At 41.4% G+C, this 19374-nt stretch overlaps 1 protein-coding gene and 1 non-coding gene across 2 annotated transcripts in view; both read left to right on the forward strand.

Annotated features, from left to right (window-relative positions):
• The window catches only part of CDH13 (cadherin 13), a 978634-nt gene that overhangs the window by 849021 nt on the left and 110239 nt on the right, over positions 1 to 19374 (forward strand). The window lies entirely within an intron of this gene.
• Positions 15999 to 16070, forward strand: TRNAC-GCA (transfer RNA cysteine (anticodon GCA)). The gene has a single exon. It is a non-coding gene; the product is annotated as a tRNA-Cys (tRNA).

A 19374-nucleotide genomic window follows, 5' to 3' on the forward strand; every position in this document is an offset into this window, starting at 1 on the left:
AAGTACCAGAGCATTATGATTCAAAAGCATTGAATCTTGTTAAAGTCCATAAGAAAATAACTTTTAATGCGAAAGTGCCACTTTCATAGTTTTATCGGTGTTATTTAGTGCTGAATTATGTGAGTCCTTTTGTGGTTTTAGCATAACAATAACTATTTTTTCAGCAAGTACAGATTGAGGGGCCAGACGGAACAGCAGCAAGAAGGTAAAGCAGATTTTCTTGGCAATAACTGGGCAGCCCAGGAACTTATAAATTACAACCAAGTTAGCTCATCTGGGAGAGCCGTTATTTATTTGCAGCTCCTGTGCTTTTATGATTGTGGATCATGGTTGTTTTCCATCTATTCCAATGGAATAGTGTTTGGGGACAGGCTGAGTATGCAAGACCAGATCCAGCTGCTAAATACGTGTCCAGAATAAGAAGTCATTGACACCATACACCTGAAGGCAATGTGACGGTCTTGGTTTCTTTGGGGGTCAGAACCAGAGCCAAGGACTTAACACCCCTCTTACTGACCAAGAGCATAGAATCAGTCATGGCAGCCCCCCGTTTGCCAAACCTTTCCTGTATATCCACCACCACCACCTCAGGGCTCTCCACCTGCAATCCGTTGCCTCATTTGATCGTGTGAGGTTGGCTTCATGAGCCACATTTTTTAAGCAATCAGAGAGCTTATTTAAAGCTCGGAGAATCTGGGTCTCCAAGGTCTTAAGCATAACAAGTAGCAGAAGTAGGCTGTAAGCACCGTGCCATGTGAACCATGCTCTCAGCCCCAATGCTGCATTTCCTTGCCCGCTGTCGATGTTTTCTACCCTCCCAGGCACTCAGAGAAGAGACCCATGTCTGCACTGGCAACTGTGCGCCCCTCTCTCACATGTCCCAGGGCCACCCCCAATGACCCTTCTCAGCCCCCTGGCTCCCCAGTGACCTCTGCACATCAGCAGCCCCTGCCTGACTCATCCAGGAGGTGGAAATCTCCCCCTCGCCCAATGGCATCTTGGACACTCAGGACTCTAACCTCAAAACAGCAAAGTCCACATAGCTGATATGGTCCATTCTATCGCTCCCACTATTCTGTAACTGCTAATGTAGATTGCGTATTATTCCCATGTTTCTCAAACTACGCTCCAAGAAATTAGTTCTACAAGTTGTATCATTGTAGAGGGGGAGGTGGATGGAGATTTCAGGGTCAAAGAAATCTGGAGAGCACTGAGAGGAATGATATGAAGGGTTTCTTTTGCTATAGGGCTTCTGGGCACCTTTAAAATGCTTTGTATTTCTCTAGGAGGTAGGTATGGTCTGTAAGGTTTCTCAGGCTTGTTTGGCCTGGGGATAATTTTTCCTGGACCACCTCATCCTGTCTCATTGGGCTGATGTTCATAAGATATTCAATGGGAGATATTGGTTGATCAGTAAAATTTCTCAGGAACCTCTTTCAAAAGAATAACTCAAGGCACTGTGGAATGGTCAATATAGACATAGTAATGACACTAGAAATTGGATAACCCCAATCTGAAATAAGAAAACCTATCCATGTTACCAAAAGGGTTATATTAATTAGTTGTTTCAGTGGAGGCTGAATTGAGCTCAGATTGTGTTCCTAGCTATGGGCTAAATACTGTGAGAGGCTCTTGTTGATATTGTTGTTAATACCACTGAATTTAAGGAAAGATTTAACATAGATCTGAAGTAAAGTAAGAGTCCTTGAGTAGCATAATATATCCACCTGTGAATATTGGCAAAAGCATAGAACTCTTCAAATGGACATTGGATGATGAGCTTGAGATTCCCACAGGGCAGAGCTGACATCACAACTTATATGGAGATACAAGTAACAAAATGAGAAAAATGGGAAGCTAGTACTTCACATTCTCTCTCTTCAATGTTAGATGTCCAAAAGACTCTTTGCCAATGTTGGGTAAATCAAATTCACAACTAAATGATCTAGCGTGTTCCAGGAAGGCTGCTGTTCTTTGTCATTGAGTGGGGAATTCGTACACTGTGGACACCAGAACACTAGAGGCAGTAAAACGAGATGTGATGGGGTGAGCTCTAGACCAGAAAGGGATTCAAACTCCACCGATAAGCCATGTGATCTGAGCATGTTCACCATCCATGTTCTCATTTTGTCACCTGTTAACGGACTGATCATAAAGCCCACCTCGTTGAGTTCTTGTGAATGTTAAATGAGCTGATAGTGACAAGCACTTGTTCTTGTGACCTCTAGAGTGTTGGTGATGGGGATATGGTGGTAATTTAGAAGGTGGCAGTGAGGACAGTGGGGTAAAGGCAGTCACAAGGAAGATGGTGAGGAAGGTGGTGGTGAGGAAGATGGCAGCAGTGAGTAAGACGATGATATGATAAATGATGTCATTACTCAAATTCAGAAGGCCAACTGAAATTCTTATCTAAAGGGCTGTCTTCCCTCCATGTTGAAAAGCTGCTATTTTCCTTTAACGTGATCTACAAACCTGCCCCAACACTTCAAAGTACATGATTAAGACCCTCCCATGATTAAGGGAGATGTAATTCTGAAGGAGAGAGGGCAGAAACTGTAAAACTCATCACTGTGGGAAAAAGCAAAGACATCTGAGAGAAGCCTGTTAGGTGGAGAAGGGATGACGACTCAGTCCAAAGATGGTCTTGGGTGTGGAAAAAGTCGAACAGGATAAACACGGAAGAGAAAGTAACATGGACCTGTGATCCTGAAGCTGAAATAATTTTTAGAGATAAAGGTCAGGGCTCAGTCATCCCAGAATGGAAACGGTGGTCATTCAAGGTTGAAAGTATCTAGAAATCTGTCCAAGAAGATGTTGTCTTTTGTAAGTTTCTTCATATACAAGGACATTTCTTAGGAAATTCATAGAAATATTAATCAAAGATTGTTGTCTTTTTTTAAATTTCTACTTTATATAATCTTTAATCTCCAGAAAAATTATTTTTTTTTATCTGTTTAAAAAAGGAGTTTCAGTTGGCCAAAAATTACAGACTGCAAATAGTGCGGTGTTAAATGAGATAGAGGTGTAGTTTCTGTCACATGAAAGTCTCTGGGTCAACAGTCCCAGGCCAACATGGCAAGACCATGATATTGTCAATTTACTGTGCTCCTCTTAACCTTTCTTCTCTGCCTTCCCCAAAGCTGCGTCATGGTACAGTAGGGTCACTGCAGTGCCAGCCATCATGTCCATGTAACAGAGAAAAAGAAGGAGGAAATGAGAAAGGCAAAGGAGAACCTGTCACCTAAGTAAAACGTTATCTAAAGGACTTCCCCAGAAAGTCGAATGAGTCTTCTCAGCCTTCTTTATCTGTAAGGGAGATTAAGAAACGACTCCAGCTACCTATAATATAGAGGTTGGTGCTGAGGAAGGAGATGTTGTATTCTTAAAGTTATTTCAAACAGCAAGTAGTGCATACTGAGATCATTTGTTCCCTGTGAGTATTCACACTGACAGTAATCTTGCTGAAAAGTGAAGCCCACACCTCTTTTATTCTCTGTTGCATTTCCAGTTGGCACTCAACAAACCATTACCTGCTGAATGTTTCCTGAAGATAATTTTAACTTGAGAACAGTGTCCTTGGGTGTGAGGAACCAAGTGCTGTAAATTGTTACTGATATATTAAATCAATCTTAGTCATTGATTTTCATGAAAATTTGGGTTAGAAGCACTAGTCTCCCTATGGAGAGTCTTCTGTGAGTTTTCCTAATAGTTTTTACACATGGCTTTAACTGTTACTGTTTACCTGTTAGTTGTGGCTTTTCTAAATTGGGTATTTGGAAATGACTTTAGGAAATAGAGGTAAACTCTCCAAACTCAGAGTCTGAATTATGGTTGAGAATCTCAGTCCCATTTAGAGCAAAAGGACTTGTCCACTTCTCTCTCTAAATATTTTTTAAGAAAATATGTGTTATTTGTTCCTATAGCACAGTTAATGTTCAACAAATATTTTCACATAAACCCCAGGATTGGTGGATTAATTAAATCACTATTACTTTTAAAAGAATGTGTTTGCAAATAATTACAAGGTTTTTAAATGTTTTCATTCATTTATTCTATCAATTGATTTTCAAGTTATACCTTAAAATGGAAATTGGTAATGAAGACTTAATAACTTAGGAATTTTTTTGGCCTACTTGATGAATTCTTTTTTTAATGTAAATATTTTAATGTTCAAACTATAATAGTGCAATGACCTGTAATAAAAATGGTGTAAAAAAAGCTTAAAAGGCCCTGTTTTTCTGGAAACTGAGAGATGAGTAAATGATCCAGTTTTCATAAAGGGGTAAAGATAAATGGTGCAAGCTGAGAGTCAGCAAATTGAAACTGAGTCACCAGCAGATACATGAAGTTATCAAGAGGGTACTGGGGTCCAGTCTGCAATTCATAAAAGTCAGTGTCAGGTCTTGAAGGACTTTGATGCTTCAGGAGTCTTATCTTTTCTTTGCAAGACTGGCTTTCATAATAAAAATATTGTATTACTTATTTATTAATTAGCTGCCTAATTCACCCCATAATACTTTTTCCTCTTACATGTTTAACTGAAAACTCTGTGGTCTCTTCTTTATATAATAATTATGTAAAGATATTTTCTACAGAAGGGGAACAATAAGTCTAGTCTTTTCTCTAGTAGGGTTGATAGAAGCTTGCTCTGTATTATTGAGAGTTTAGAAATATTTTTTCACCTTTACTACATTATTGGAAAACTCATGTGAAATTGAGGAATTGTGGTTATATATAAGAACATCTCTATCAAGTTTCTATCATATAGATAGATATATAGCTCTGCAGTGTCAAATGTTCTTGTATAAAGACCAATCTTTAAACTGATGACACTTGTAATCATGTCACCCACATCTTTCTTTTCAGGCAGTTTAAGATTTTTGTATGTTGCTATTGCAGGTAAATCACAAGAAATTTACATCTCTACCAATATGTTCATTTTGACTCACTGCATCTTCATTTGTAAGTTTATTAATCAAGGAGCTATTTTATTTATCACATTAAAACTTTACTTTTTCCTCTAAATGAAATATCTGAAGCAAGATGTCAGGATAACATCAATGTACACACAGAAATCCCTTGCATTCCTATGCACTAACAATGAGAAAACAGAAAGAGAAATTAAGGAAACAATTTCACTCACCATTGTGATGAAAAGAATAAAATACTTAGGAATAAATCTACCTAAAGAAACAAAAGACCTATATATAGAAAACTAAAACACTGATGAAAGAAATCAAAGATGACACAAATAGATGGAGAAATATCCATGTTCGTGGATCAGTAGAATCATTATAGTGAAAATGAGTATACTACCCAAAGCCATCTATAGATTCAATGCAATCCCTATCAAGCTACCAACGGTATTTTTCACAGAGCTAGAACAAATAATTTCACAATTTGTATGGAAATGCAAAGAAACCTCAAATAGCCAAAGCAATCTTGAGAAAAAAGAATGGAACTGGAGGAATCAACCTGCCTGACTTCAGACTATACTACAAAGCTACAGTCATCAAGACAGTATGGTACTGGCACAAAGACAGAAATATAGATCAAGGGAACAAAATAGAAAGCCCAGAGATAAATCCACGCACCTATGAACACCTTATCTTTGACAAAGGAGGCAAGAATATACAATGGAGAAAAGACAACCTCTTTAACAAATGGTGCTGGGAAAACTGGTCAGCCACCTGTAAAAGGATGAAACTAGAACACTTTCTAACACCATACACAAAAATAAACTCAAAATGGATTAAAGATCTAGATGTAAGACCAGAAACTATAAAACTCCTAGAGGAAAACATAGGCAAAACACTCTCCAACATAAATCACAGAAGGATCCTCTATGACCCACCTCCCAGGATATTGGAAATAAAAGCAAAAATAAACAAATGGGACCTAATTAAACTTAAAAGCTTCTGCACAATGAAGGAAACTATAAGCAGGGTGAAAAGACAGCCTTCAGAATGGGAGAAAATAATAGCAAATGAAGCAACTGACAAAGAATTAATCTCAAAAATATACAAGCAGCTCATACAGCTCAATACCAGAAAAATAAATGACCCAATCAAAAAATGGGCCAAAGAACTAAACAGACATTTCTCCAAAGAAGACATACAGATGGTTAACAAACACATGAAAAGATGCTCAACATCACTCATTATCAGAAAAATGAAAATCAAAACCACAATGAGGTACCATCTCACACTGGTCAGAATGGCTGCTATCAAAAAGTCTACAAACAATAAATGCTGGAGAGGGTGTGGAGAAAAGGGAACCCTCTTACACTGTTGGTGGGAATGCAAACTAGTACAGTCACTATGGAGAACAGTGTGGAGATTACTTTAAAAACTGGAATTAGAACTACCATATGACCTAGCAATCCCACTGCTATGCATACACACCAAAGAAACCAGAATTGAAAGAGACAGGTATACCCCATCGTTCATTGCAGCACTATTCACAGTAGCTAGGACACAGAAGCAACCTAGATGTCCATTGGCAGATGAATGGATAAGAAAGCTGTGGTACATATACACAATGAAATATTACTCAGCAATTAAAAAGAATTCATTTGAATCAGTTCTAATGAGGTGGATGAAACTGGAACCTATTATACAGAGTGAAGTAAGTCAGGAAAAAAAACACCAATACAGTATATTAATGCATATATATGGAATTTAGAAAGATGGTAATGATGATCCTATATGCGAAACAGCAAAAAAGACACAGATATAAAGAACAGACTTTTGGGCACTGTGAGAGAAGGCGAGGGTGGGATGATCTGAGAGAATAGCACTGAAATATGTGTATTACCATATGTGAAATAGATGACCAGTCCAGGTTCAGTGCATGAGACAGGGCACTCAAAGCCAGTGCTCTGGGACAACCCAGGGGGATGGGAGGGGGAGGAAGGTGGGAGGAGTCAAGATGGGGGACACATGTACACCCATGGCTGATTCATGTCAATGTGTGGCAAAAACCATCACAATATTGTAATTAGCCTGCAATTAAAATAAATTAATTTTTTAAAAAGATTTTTGTATGTTGGTATTGCAGGTAAATGACAAGAAATGTAAATCTACCAGTGTGTTCATTTTGAATCACTGTTCTTCATTTTTCAGTTTATTAATCAAGGAACTATTTTATTTATCACATTAGAAATTCACTTTTTCCTCTAAATAAAATATCTGAAGCAAGATGTCAGGATAACATCAATGTACACTATTCCTTAACTTTATCATTTTTGCTTTCTGTAAACCAGCAAGAGTAGACAAGGATGACTTTAAATTGGCCTAGGATTGAGTTAGTTCATTGTTGAGTTTCAGTCTTGTGTGAGGACTATCATAGTTTTTCTTACTCTTAGGTACAGCCTCTCTGGAATTCTAACTGAAATATGGATACTTTTTACAAGGGCTTTTCCACTTTGGACACCCAGAATTTCAGTGGCCTTGTCAGCCCCATGAGACTGTTGAAAGCTCTGCTCAGCTTCCTGGTCTCATAGCAGCACTTTCTACTCAGATTCTTAGCCTCTTGCCCCTGTGCCCTTATACTCTTACTCTGCCTTGAGAGTAAAAGCTCCATGAAGTATTGGTTTTACTTCAGTTAACTTCCCTTCACAGCAGGATCCTGGATTCTCAAGTTCCGGCTGCCTTGGTAGCTCTCTAGTGCTTTCAGATAGGTTGTGGGGAGAGGGTGTGTAAAACTCTGTATGCTTGAGCTATCCTAGATTTCAGGGGTGGTCTAGAAGAAGCTTGCCCCAGTCACTGTAAACAGAGAAAAATGTGGATTAGCCTTTTACTCTGGATTATTAGGGAAAGGCAGTAGATGCTGTGTGTATGGAAGCCACTCTAGCACAAAACATCATAATATATTCATTAAAAATGTGGGTGGAAGAAGTAGAATTACATGTTTTGACAGTATTCGCCCCATCTCATACCCCTTTGCTTCGTAATCAATTCATTTTACTGAAAAGATTAAAAACTTTGTGTCTCCTCCGCAGGAAACTGAACTACAGCATTAGGGGCAGCCTATGCTTTCCTGTTCCTTCACTCTTGAGTTGATATGAATATCTGAGTTTTCTGAACTCTTGTAGATCTTTTCATTTGTTCTTGGTAGCTTGATGGCCCCAGGTATAAAGCTAGTAAATGTAAATTGTGTATCATCTTTTATCAAAAATCTAATTGAAGTGAATGTATTTGTCCACTCCCCCAGGATTCCATGCAATATATTTGAGTGCTTTAAATAAAACTCTCTTACTTCCAGGCTTCCCTGGTGGCACTAGTGGTAAGGAATCTGCCTGCCAATGCAGGAGACACAGGTCTTATCCCTGGGTCAGGAAGATCTCCTGGAGAAGGAAATGGCAGCCCACTCCAGGATTCTTGCCTGGGAAATCCCATGGACAGAGGAGCCTGGTGGGCTATAGTCCATGGGGTCACAAAGAGTCAGACAAGACTGAGTGATGAAAAAACTCCTACTTCTGTAAGAGTTTATTTCCCTTAGGAGAGCCTTTTAAATTCAGAGGTGGCTATGGCTAAACACTGACCACATAATTACACATTCTGCTTGCTCAACAGTGATTAATCCAGAAAGTCAATCACATATTTCTTAGAACATCGAACTCATTTCAATTATCTGACTCAAGTGACTTTTCTGGAAGGTGGAGTTCAAGACATTTTAACAACCAGATAAATCTTTAAAGATGATTAAATGTTATTTCAAATAGTCTGGACTCCCTCTTCCCATGAAGCTTTTTATAGCTATTATGGTGAAATATGTGATACATTTTGCTGTGATTCTGTGAAATAACATAGCTGACAGTTTTCTGTGTGGCTGAAGTTTTAAATAAAACCAAACATACATTACTGGGATCTTTATCCCGTGCTTTGTGTGGCAGCTGGGGGCCTCCCAACACATACAGAAATGGAATATTTGGAGAGAATAGAACAGTGTGACTTCACGACATGGATGCCACCAGTCCCCAGCTGTGCAAACAGTCACCTCACTCCTGATGACATCAGTTCCTTGTCCACCTCTGTGCAGGTCCAACATCTTGTCCAAGGAACTCTGGAGCCCTTGATGGCAAATCACATTCCCAACTTGCCATCTCATAACTGAAGAAGAGTTACTTGCAAAACAACCAACACCCACGACCTCATTTAGCTTCATTAGGAAGGGGAGAGTTCACTGCTTTCTTCTCCTGCACCAAGGCTGTTAAAAAAAAAAAAAAAAAAAGCATGAAATCATCAGTTATCTCCTAGTGTTCAAATTTCAGAGGTACTTGAAACAGCAGGTCTGCAGCTGAATTTGTTGACTAAAAGAGAGTGAAGGGAAATGTTTGTTCAAATATAAGCAGTGCTCTATAAATAGAAGCCATCATGCAAACAAGATTCTTCCAGCTAAAGAAAAGGGAGGTGGTGTGTGCTCTCCCGGATTTAATTGTTCAGTGACAGCAGGGTGAGAAATCCTGCTTGTTGAAAATGCCTAAGTCGATTATACACAGTGTTTGTGATGTCAAAACACCTGGATTTGTTAAAGTGAAAAAATGTAATCTACTGTGTGGCTGGTTCTTCAAGCCTGCTGTAAAGGTAGACCAGACAGCCAGATGATTTATTGCATTAATCACTCCTTCATGATTATATTCATGATGTGTTGATCCCCATCTCTCCTGTGTGAACCTCTATGCAAATCCTGTGCCTTTGCGAACCCTCTGGTTACACTCAGAGGGTCAGCAGCAACTCTGGCAATAAAAGCAGTTTTTTCACTACAGCTGGCAGAATCTCACCACGGAGCCACTCTATGGCACGGGGGCCTCTGAAGATTCCATCCATCTGCTTCTGCTCAAAGACAATATTCTCACACCAAGAGCAACAACCACAGAGCTGTACAACATCAATTTTTTTTAACTCTATGAATGTAATATTACTACACCTCAAAATGCAGCTTGCAGAATGAGAACACAAGAGTTAAAAAATAGAAAGTCAAGAGCAACCCAAAGGAGAGGAAATACCTGCGCCCACACTGCACCTGGAAACCATTTTGTGCTGAACAGTGCTAGAAAGAAGAGCACCGGGTCTTAGCCTGGATGGTTTTAAATGAGGTCTGCTTGGTTACCACCTACCTCCAAATTCAGACTGCACCGAAGTTCTAGTTATCCCCCCAAACTGCCAAGCTTTAGGATGCCTCCATGTTGCTGCACATCCCTCCCCCCTGGAATGCCTTTCTCTTCTTTCACACCTGGAAAACTCCAGTGTACCCTTTTTATAAATTCCCAAGTTATAAATCCCTTAGGCAGCTTGCTGCTTCTCCCTTTTTGTTGCTACACATGCTGCACATCCGCCAGCTCAGTCTTATCATGTTGCCTTTGAGTCGTGTATTCCTCCCTAAATGCCGCTAGGATGCTTTTATATTTAGGGACATGTCTTTTCCATCATCGCCTCTAGGACTCAACACAGAGACCACATCAAAAGTTTAGCTAGAAGTGTAATTATTATTCATGCAGTAAATCCTCATTACTGCCTGTTGTGTCTCAGCTTCTAATATACGATTAAATATAATTACAGTTTCTTATCATATTGTTACCTGTACACCATCATATGTTATGTAATATCCTGTTACATAGTCTATTCTTTTATAATATGTATATATTCTAATATGTACATATTTTATTCCAATAGTGTATAATATTCACATTCTAAACTACTATACAATTAAGTTATTTATTCTCTTATTGTCACTCTCCGCAAATTAGAACATAAGCTCCATGAGAAAAGGAACTTTGTCCCTTTTGCTCCCTGCTCTGGCCCCAGCAGCCATTCTTGGAACATAACCAAACAACAGGTGAATGAGTGAATAAATTATAGATGTTGGATGGTGAGCAACAGAGGCAATTGGAAAGGTAGACAGTGATAGTGCTGAAAGGAACTTTAGAGAGAATCTCATCCAGCCTGCAGTTTTGGATACTAGGGAGGCTGCTCAAGGCTGATTGCAGATCTCAGGCCAGTCTTGTGGCAAAGAATACTGCTGCTGGTGAAAAACCCAGGCCCCACAGTAGCACAGAGTTGTGAGGGACCCTATGGTGTATCGTTTTACTGGGGTGCAGAGAGAGCCCAGAGGGCTGGAGTTAAAATCCTTTCTCAATTAAATAAACGGATCTACATAAACTGCAGAGAGCCCTAAATCTACTACTCTGCCAGTCAAGTTAAAAAAAAGAGAGAGAGAGACATAAAGAAAAGAAAAAAAAGTCAGCATTAATAAATAATACATAAAGGAATTGTTAGAGTAGAGACAGGTTCAACATTTGCTGAGAACTTAAAAACAAGGAAGAAAATATTTCACAGCCCAAGTTCTGTATAGGTTCATTCTTCTAAGTGGGCTTTAACAAAATAATCCAGAATTTATTTTAATATATTCATTTGTTTCCAAACTAAAACCTATTTCAGTTACAGGCTGAGTATCAGTTTTCCCGGTATTGGCAGCATTTTATTTTGCTGTCGATCTGCCCAGATCTGAGAAGATAGGAATTTATGAGAAGTATCTTTTTCAGCCTGTCTTACCTGAATGTATATATTGCATATCATAACATTAGACTGTTGCCTTCCAAAATGCATTCATTCATTCATTTTTTTCCACAAATCAGTGGTTTCTTAGAAAGTTCCTTTTCCTAATTTTATAGCATATATACATAATATATATTAAAATATATATATCATATATATATGTGATATGTATCACATATCACATAATCACATAATATCACATAATATCATATGTGATAAAGTTAAATACAATCTGCCGTGCTTGTAAGTAAAGATAGGTTATTTTGTTTTTCCTTTTTTTCTTCAGTTTTAAAATCACTCTTCTGGAAATTAAAGGGAATTCTGCTTCCAGGAAGGTGGAGAAGCCACCAGAGTATGGCTCAGTCTACACACTGATGGGAAATAGCACAGAATTTTAATGCTGTGCTACTTGGATACTCACGTGGACTGAACTCATTCATTATGCCCACAGCAGGGAACCGGCATTAGTGGACACTGATCAAGTAGTTTTTAAGCTAATGAAGCCCTTCCACAGTCCAGTCAGTTTCCCACCACCACCCGGACAGTCCAGTGAAGACAGTCTGGTTCTCTCCCCAGGGCAGGTGAGAAAGCTGAGGCTAGGCGGGCTGATTCCTCCTCCAGGTCACCGGGGGACTAGCTGTTGAGATGCTGAACTTTGGGTCTCTTTCTTCCTTGCAAATTCAGAGATGTCTTTCCTTAGTAAGTGTTCCATCAATTAAGGCAAATGTGTGATGAGCTTTTATCAAAGGCAACACTGGTCATTGTGACAGAAGTTCTGTGTGTCTAACACTTCCTGGACCTGCTCCTGCATCCTCTTTATCATTAAACAAACCTCTAGAAACCAGTGCAAACATCTGAACGCACTTGCTTTGGGCCAGGCCGTGTCCAAGAGGCTACATACACTCCGTTTTTCACTCCTGCTGCCAACTCTGAGACTCTCATTGTAATACCCATCTAGTGGATGTGAAGATTGAGGCTCAGAGGGCTGAAAAACTTGTCCAGAGTCTAGGCCCCATGCTCTCAACCCCGCACTAAGCTGCTTCTGCACTGTGACGGGGTTAACAACCCGCCCCCACAGTGCCTGCGGACCCCATCCTCAGAGAAAGCGCTTCTGCTGGCTTCAGTCACAGCTGTTATGTTCCTGTTCTGTGCTCTTGCCCTTCCGTCAGCTCTCCAGGATTCCTGGTCAGGGCTGTTCCTCAGAGAACATTGATCCAGTTTTTCTCTTTACACTTGTGCACTAGGAGCTTGCTGAAAATGCCAGGCGTATAACCTCCAATCTCAGCTCTACTTGAACTTCTCCAACATCAGCTCACAGCCTCCTGCCCTCCTGTTGCCTCAGCTGCCTCTCCATTCCAGTCAGGACAGTGTGTGATGTGAGCCCTGGACACAACTGTAACACATACACATTTCTCTCCTGCGCTCACCAGGACGAGTCTAAGCTACTCCTCACTCTGCAGCTTCTTCAAATTAAAAAGAGGGGAGGGTGGGTTTTTTAATAGCCAGTGAATTTGGTTAGTGGTCTTATAGCTTTATTTTGATGGGTCTAGTGGGCAAATAATCATTTTTTAGAGCAAAGAGTAAATGAAAAACGTCTTCATCCAGAAAACCAAAATTTTTAAGCTAACAGTGATTAAGTGCTTATCTGTGGGAAATACTCTTCTAAGGGCTTCAGGCATCTTAACTCATTTAATTCTCGTAAGAGAGGTACAGGAATGCTGGAAACACGCCACGGTTACAGGCTCCAGGCAGGACTATTCACTCCAGGTGTCTGGTCCCAGAGTGCTGCACTAGACTCACCTTCTGAGACTCTCCACATTGTCCTGCTTCTGTGGGATTCAGAAGTGAGAGAAACCAGGCCCCTGACACACTGCTCTCCTACTCGTTTCTCAACAACCAAATCCAGCGCCATATGTTGAACACAGCAACATTTTGGAAATACGCAGACATTTCCCTTTTATGTACCTCCACGTGCATATCTAATTCAAAATCTGCCTGCACCATTGTCAATGGCTCATAATGGTACACTAATTATTAGATTTCTCAATTGAAATCCAGGTTTTATTCACTGGAGAATTCGGGCAAAAGCGAGAAAAACTTTGGTTCATTAGCTAAGGGTCATTTTTATACTAGTCTGCTATCTCCGATAACAATTTTTAAATCTTTTAAATTTATGACTGTCGTTACTGCAGCTCCATGATCATTAATGAGATAATGTGCTTCTCCAAGTTCACAAATCTTTGTGCACTTGATATACTTGTTCTGACTTAGCAGGGTCGAAAGTGGCCTCAGCTTTCATTCATGCACTCACCACGTGCTTGGCCAACACAGGTGGTGAGCTGAAGGCTGGAGAGTTAAGGAAGATGGGCAAGCCCTTGTCTGCCTGTGGCTGAGCAATTGTCTGCCTGTGACTGAGCAAGAGGTCAGGCTCCCACAGATATCCCAGGCAGACTTAACTGGCTCTCTTTGACCAGCGTTTTGTTCCTGCCCCAGCCACAGCACCCTTCCCAGCGTGTATGGGATCGGCATTGCAGGTATCCGTCTGGGCCTCCTCCAGACTCGAGCTCCCCAAGAGCAGACAGGGCTTCATATGTCACCGTCTTCCACTTTGGTCATAGAACAGTGTATGCAGAGGGAGCACAAAGAATATTTGTTGTATTAAATCAAATCAATAAACAGCACTCTTGACCTGCCCGGCAGCTCTGCAAATAGAAACAGATGCCTTTGCTAATCACCCCTGGTTGAATGATTTAACATAGGTTCAGTTCAGCACTGTAAGTCTGTATATCAGAGCTGGAACCAGTTAGCTTTCTGGTTTGTAACAGCCAAGCACTGGCCTCCCACAGTGCTCAGGGGAAAGCTTCAACAAACCGCAGTAAACTGAACTGACTGCTTGTACCAGCCTCACATAGGAATGGTCAAAGTATCTGTTTTCCTTCAGTTCTGGGAAATTGAAAAGACAAGTCAGTTTGAGGAAGACTGAGGCTAGATGCTCACTCTTCCTCAAGAAAATCTGCTTTTAATTTCTGCAGAGTTTAAGATCCTCTGCCTGTTCTCATTTTGTAGTTGAAGGCAGAAACCCACTTTGAACCAACATGAGTGAATCCTGGAAGGTATTGGTCATCATCCCTGGGGAAGAAAGGCATTGGTCTTCATCAGTAGAGAATGCACTGTACTCCTCCCTGGGGAAGTCTAAAGGCTTCCAGAGGGGGCCGTCTCCAGGGTTTGGACAGCATCATCGGAATGCTATCCATGTGCCACTCTGTCTCTCAGCTCTGCTCGTCTGTCTATGTTGGCTTATGTACAGAGGAACATGTACAGAGAACATGTACCCTGTTCCTCAGAACCAAACACAAATTTCATGGGAAGGCTTCGATTGGTTGTATTGGGTCGCAAGGTTAGACAGATGCTGAGTGCCAGGGAATGATGAGATGATTGGCCCATCCAAGGTCACCTGCCCATTTCTGAAGAAGTGAAGTGAGGCCTGTGATTGACAGCACCAGTGTAACCCCACGGGATGGGGTAGGATTGCTCCCCAAAGAAAGGGGTGCCCTCAGATGGAAGCCACACTTTTCATCCACACGGAACCTGCTGGAGAGAGAACGAGCTTAGCCCGGGGTGGCCAGCAGGGCTGCACTGGGCCGCCTAGCCCTGGCCCTTGTGAGAGCTGACTGAGTGCATGTCTTCCCAATTCCGTGTGCAGTGGCATCATGTCGGTGGCTTGAATCAGCCAGAGTGGGGGCACAAGCTACAAATCTGGGCTTTTTCCCCCCTGAAGAGTCAGTTGTTAAGTGTTCACTAGTACATTGCTATGTATAAAGTAAAATCATGCTTCCCCACCTACTGTTATTGTTTAGTTGCTCAGTTGTGTCTGACTCTTTGCAACCCCATGGACTGTAGCCCACTGAGCTCCTCTGTCCATGGGATTCTCCAGACAAAAATACTGGAGTGGGTTACCATTTCCTCCTCCAGGGAATCTTTCCTGACCCAGGGATCTAACTCACATCTCCTGCATCTCCTCCATTGGCAAGCAGAGTCCTTACTGGTGAGCCACCAAGGAAGCCCTTCCCTACCTAAATGTAAATAAAATTTGTGTGTATGTGTCTGTGTGTGTGTGTACTTTAAGTCAAAACAGTGAGGCCCTTGTGTTCCCTTCAAAAATCCATGGTCCCAGGAGATGCTTAATTCTTCTAGATTGGTTTACCAGTTCTGAAGCCCCTGACGCACCTGTTTAAAGGATGGCCCAGTTACACGTGACCTGTGCAAGAGGCCCTCATTGTGTATTTTTTGCAGATTTGTACTCTCCACCTCCACTGCCCACTGCCCCTCATGCCAGTGACTATGACTAACAGAGTCTATTACCTGGCTTCATGGTGATGGGACCATTCGCTTCTTCTGCCCCTCTTGGGATTTGGTATATACCTCTCAGACCTGCAGGCTTCCCTGGTGGCTCAGATGGTAAAGTGTCTGCCCGCAATGCAGGAGACCCAGGTTCGATCCCTGGGTTGGGAAGATTCCCTGGAGAAGGAAATGGCAACCCACTCCAATATTCTTGCCTGGGAAATCCCATGGACAGAGGACCCTGGTAGGCTACAGTCCATAGGGGTTGCAAAGAGATGGACACAACTGAGTGACTTCACTTTTCTTTTTCTCAGACCTGTAGAAAATAAGGTTTTTTTCTTTTTGCAATTTCTGTCATTCATGTTCTCCCCCTGTTTTGCCTCAGAACAGTGGGGGTGGTCCTCCACAAGCACTGAGCTGGAGCACCGCAGAAAGAGTCGAGTCCATCGCTCCCTGCAGGCCAGCCCACGCCTGTAGGTGAGCTGCAGGGTGGCGTGGCAGGAGACACACGTGTGTGAGTAGGGTGGGGCAGAAAGTGCAGCATTCCAGAGCCAGGCTAGAGGAGGGCCTCGGTCTCACAGCAGCTCTGCCCCAGCTGAAGTGCCAGGGAGCATGGCTGTTTCCTATTCCTGGGCTTTATTTATTTAAAGTATATTTTATTGCAGAGTTAGTTTCACAGACTTTCATGAGCACAAGAATCACCCGGAGATCTTGTTAAAATGCAGCTTCTGATTTGGGAGGTCTAGGATGGGCAAAGAGAGGCTCCCTTTCTTTTATTGTTTGTTTGCTTGTTTTTCCTGTTTGTTTGTTGTTTCTTTTATTGTTTGTTTGTTTTATTGTTTCCTTGTTTGTTTTCCAAACTGTGCTGCACACTTTGTAGGATCTTAGGTCTCCAACCAGGGATTGTACCCAGGGCCCTGGGCAGTGAAAGCTAGGTATACTAACTACTGAACAGCCAGGGAATTCCTGTTCCTAGGCTTTTTAATTTCTTTTGTTGATTTTGCCACATAGCATGTGGCTGTCTCCTATTCTTCATCTTTGTGACTGCTTTGAGGCCACACTCATCACCAGAGGTCCATGACAACTGCCAGCCATCTGGACGTGTTAAGACACAGACCTGTCCTGGGGCCTTCCTGGGGACAGCATGGCTGTACTCGTGTTGCTGGGATATTGCATGGAATAGATACAGAGGTGAGGGATCTGAAAGTACTTAGAAGGTGGTTGACTCTAGGGCATGCCATGTGCATAGTATGAGCCAGGCCCTGTGATGGGGAGTGTAGAGGTGAGTGAATCCGCAGATGATAGTTGAATGTAAGTCATAAGCATGGGGTTTCCTAACCTGAGGAGTAGAGGGCCTTCCATTCTTTGTATTTAATTCATAGCACCCCCTTTTGCTGCTTGCTTGATGGTTGGCTTGAGCCCTCTCTGCTCTCTTCAAAGCTCCCCCTGTCCCATCTCTCTTCCTCAGCTGCTGACGTTGTCCATTTCCAATTCACAGGAGATCCCATTAGAGGAGGCAGCAGAGCCGTCCTCAAGAGTAGACCCTCGATCCAGACCCTGTCAAAACCCTTTAAAACATGTTTTCATTGGTCCAGTAAATTATCCTTCCAGAAACGCAGCCTAAGAAAGTAGACATTAGTCAGCACAAGTTTATAAAAACAATTCCCAGAAGGTCACAGACCTGACTAGTTTCAATTCTAGGCTTGGTTAACAAAACATCTTAATTGCAGAACTCTCTGGGGTCTCCATCCGCCTCCATCTGGCCAACCCCCCACCTTCTTCCTGCCTGTGGGGAACATGGATGTTTTTTTGCCTTTGTCTCACCTCTGTTCTCTCTCGTGGATGAGTCACACCCCAGGCCCCTCATCCATGTGACTTCCTGAGATAATAATGTAGATACCCACAAACCAGAGAAGAATGTCTTACTTTTTTGGGCAAAAACTGACCTAAGACAAAAACTAATTGCCCTCAGTTCTAAGACTAAACAGAACCTCTGCACAATCTATATTTTTTAATCTACAAGTTTATGGGCTAAAGTGTGTCATCTACATCCATTCAGTATTTCATTAAGAGGCAAATAGAATATATTTGAGGTGGCCTGGAGATTTTGCCAGCTGGACCTGTGTCATCTATACCAGTCAGCACAACCAAATTTTTTTGTACCTCTTTCCCACCTGAAAACTTGGAGGCTGATTTGTAAAATAAAATTGAAATTGCATAGTCCGTCTAAAAGCTTTCTATGGGTTTAATACCTATTTCTGGAGAAAGTTTAATGACTCTTCTAGGTTTTGAAGTCAGCAGAAAATCTACAGTGAGGACTGTTGTATTTTCCCCAGTATCAAGCATACGGCTCACATGTAATAAGAAACTCAATACTATTTGTAGAATGAGTAAAATTTCATGGCAACAGGTAATTGCTGGCCTATAAAAGTTCTCTTCCTTATGTTTCTACTATTGACTAAAAATGATTTTTGTATGTATAACAGGCCAGACTCATTTCAAATGGAAATATTAATCTACAATTGCTCTTGTACATGAAGCACCAAGTTCAAGGCAGAAATAGCAAAGCCGGTTAACCATATTTTTCATACCTGCACGATTTACCTAAATAGAGATTGCCCAAGGAAGTTCCATCAGCAGTCTGAAAACTTTCTCCTAAGATTTAAAAATATATATTTTATGGTCAAGATGCTGCAGGATCCTCCCAGGACTAATTCATATCTGGCCAAGAAAAATTGCATTTTCCCATTTACATTCCAAAGTCTGAACTTTTATTTTATAAATGAATTTTCCCTCCAATTCAGAAACCACTGGCTGCATTACAAATTTTAATGCTACTATTATAGGACCATAATTTTAAAAACCCAGGGTTCTCCAAGGGCCCCAGCAGCATGCCATCTCTCCACTTTATTAAAATGAATGAACAGATGTACAATTTATTTCTACCAAGCTATCATCTAAATTCATAAGCTATTTCTCATGTGTCTGAAATCCACGTTGGTTTCCCATTTTCTTTGCCTTAGAAAAAAAATTACACTCCCTCATTTATCACTCTGGGGACATAAACGCGAAGTCTACTCTCCACTTCATTCACTTTAGACTAATATCCTCAGCACAATTTAAATCCCATCTCTTCAAGGCTATTCAATGCGAGTGAGGCAGTGGAACAACCCAGCCTCCAAATGGAAAATTCCTTGGCCATCTAGGTGCAAGACTGACAAGCTGAGTCATGTGAGCCAAAGGAGAGAGCTTTGCAACACGCCTTGACTCCACTGAGATAGACTGGTCTACTAGTCTATGACAGTGTCAGTAACCGAAATGTATTTTAGCTTCTATCTTTATAGAACCCTCAGATCACCCTTATTTCCCATGCGCTGACTGTTGTCTGACTGACCGAGGGAGGCAATTAGAGCTGCATGGCTTGTTAATGGATGTTTTGCCAAGATCTGAAGACCCACGTGTTGATCTCAGATGT

This window comes from Muntiacus reevesi, chromosome 2 (assembly GCF_963930625.1).
Source record: "Muntiacus reevesi chromosome 2, mMunRee1.1, whole genome shotgun sequence".
Classification (NCBI taxonomy): Eukaryota; Metazoa; Chordata; class Mammalia; order Artiodactyla; family Cervidae; genus Muntiacus; species Muntiacus reevesi.